Source organism: Condylura cristata, unplaced genomic scaffold, assembly GCF_000260355.1.
Source record: "Condylura cristata isolate star-nosed mole 26May11 unplaced genomic scaffold, ConCri1.0 scaffold00012, whole genome shotgun sequence".
NCBI lineage: Eukaryota > Metazoa > Chordata > Mammalia > Eulipotyphla > Talpidae > Condylura > Condylura cristata.
The window spans coordinates 12,547,249-12,550,085 of NW_004567113.1; positions in this window are offsets into that span (position 1 = coordinate 12,547,249).

Consider the following 2,837-nt stretch of genomic DNA (forward strand, 5'->3'; position numbering starts at 1 on the left):
CCTGCACCCCAGTTCTGTATGAATAAATAAATAAATCTTAAAAAAAATATATTAAAAAAAAGTAAAAATAAAAAGATCTGTTAGAGACAGAAAATTCAGTGGCGGTTTCCGGTAGTAGGGGATAGGAAGATAGGAAAAATGAAGAGTTTTTATTTATAGATACAGTTTCAGCTTTGCAGGATGAAAACTGTTCTGTGAATGGATGGTGGTAATGGTAAAACAATAATGTGAAATTATTTAATGCCACTGATAAAGTTAAAAGTGGTTAATCTGGTAAACTTTGTTATGTATATTCTACATGTTTTTACATATAAAAGATGTATGTCATCGAAACTGAGAATCTTTTAAATACAATTCTAGGTGTAGTTCTACATTTAGATTTAATGAGTTATAAGGAAAGAAAAAAATCTTTTCTTCTACCCATCTTCGGTTCTCTGACTAGAGCCCTAAATATTAGACTGGTCAATGAAAGATTAGCAAGAAAATAACAGTTTATTAGCATGTGTATTATCTATGTACGCAGGGGCACATTCAGCCATAGCAATGCAGAGGAGTTATTAGAACTTGAGTTTAAACACCATCTCAGGCTAGTCAAGAGAAAACAGTCTTAGGACTTTCAGAAAGGGAAGGATATTCAGGAAAATCATAATGATAGGATTTTTAGTGTGTCGTGCAAATTCAAGTCAGAGCCTCTCCACTGATGAGTTGTTAAGAGATTCTGCTTTGTGTGACTGGAAAGAGACATCTCTACAAATGGAAATTTCTGCATACTTTTTGGGAGCTACTCCTACATCTCTAGTTCTCAGTGGCCTTTAGCTCAAAATAATCCATCTGACAAAGAAGCATATTGTGGGGTGGCAAAATTGGGTACCCCTTAACAGCATCAACCAGAAGAAGCAGTCAGAGAAATCAGAGAAAGTCACAGGGGTTGGGAGCAACCAGAGGCAAATTTTAGCCAAGACTTGATCAAAACACTAAACTAAAAGACTCTCCACCAGAAAAACAAATTGAGGGGGCATATCTCCTGCCTTCCTCATCCTGGGAGAATAACCTTTCTGAAAAAGACATCAATGATCTGACTGCAAAAAGAGAGTGATAGCTGGAACAGAAGTAAACATAAAGTCATTCAATTTCTGAAGTTACCACAGGCAAGTAGGTAAAATAAACTAAGGACACTAACCCAGACAAAGTGTAAGAAAAATTTCCAATGCCTGGTTATCTTGCTAGAGTTTTGGTTAGTTCATTTCTTATAACTGGTAGATCTTACTAGGCACTCTTCACCAAATCTACTCAGTGGGGGAAGATGTTTCTTCTTGGTGGTGACTGTGATATTACCACAAAAGTAAATGTACCAGGTGCTACATTTTAATCCATTTTAATCCATAATAGTTCATGTTTGTACAGTTGAATGTGCTATGGCTGTCTTATGAAATTACATATTTAATTTGAACTTAATTTAATTAAAAATAAAACTAAAGTATGCCACTCTCATTTCAGTTATTTAAATGGAATATGATGTATTAATGAAACTGCCGAGGCCACACTATTAAATGCAAAAAAAAAAAAAAAAAGATTTGTGCTATTAGAATTATACACCAATGTAATCCTTACAGTGAATCAAAAATCAGGGAATTTGCTCCACACTCCACTCTTTGATTTGGTTGGTTTCTTTCAGGCAGAGATTTCTTTAATTATGTAAAACCTATTTGAGGAACTGTTTTCTGAATCATCCCATGAGGAAAAAAGAAAACATAATATCTTTGCATCTTGAAATTGTTGAATATATTGTGTTTTTAAAGCCGCTTTTTTTTCTGTGCTTATCTTCAAGGATTTTATGCACAGCTAGACCAGAGACAGTCAGTACATCTTCAGTCCCCCACTATATCTTTCTATCCATTCCATCTTGCCTCTATCCAGGTGTTAACTCTGAAGGGATTCACAGAATACTGTTTCACGAAGGAATGGCATTATAGGATGAAAGGTTACTTTTCTTACAAAAAATGCTATTTTTTTACCTCTCGCTTATTAATACTCCCAACTCTCATCCCAAATACTATACTTGTTTTTAAATGGGGAAGTTAGTTATACATGTATACAAAGTATATGTAAGTTTTATATATGTGTATATAAATACATATACATTTTATATATTTATTTTATATTTAACTTATTTTAATTGCTACTGTTCTTTGAAAACATTATAATCCAATTTTGGCAAATTAATTACCAAATACATATTTTCAGGTTGGAATCTACATGCAAAACAATGAAACTAGATCACAACCTAGCACCATACACAAAAATCAACTCGAAGTGGATTAAAGGCCTAGACATAAGAATGGAAACCATAAAATACCTTTGGAAGCAAAGATGGGCAAAACACTACACAACATACACTTCAGTAACATCTTTGAAGGTAGAGCACCCAATGCAATAATAGTGAAAGAAAGGATAAATAGAGGTGACTACATCAAGTTAAAGAGCTTCTGTACAGCAAAAGAGACATTACAAAAAACAAACAGATATCCCATTGATTGGGAAAAAATTTTCTCACATAAAACTAGTGATAAAGGATTGATCATAAAAATATACAAAGAACTGGCCCTCCCTGGTGGCGCAGCAGGTTAAAGCACAGCACTGAGAAGTTAAAGCCACTTCTGCATGAGTTCGATCCCGGCCTCACCCGGAGGAGATCCACATGGCGTGGCAGACCTCTCCTGACCTGCCCGCTGCTCCCCTCAACAGTGTACTGCATCGATCTGCCTGTTCTGTTCCCCACTCTGTCTCTGGTGAAGCCTCTCACCGCCCCTGAGCCTCTGGCCTGTACCCCAGTTCTG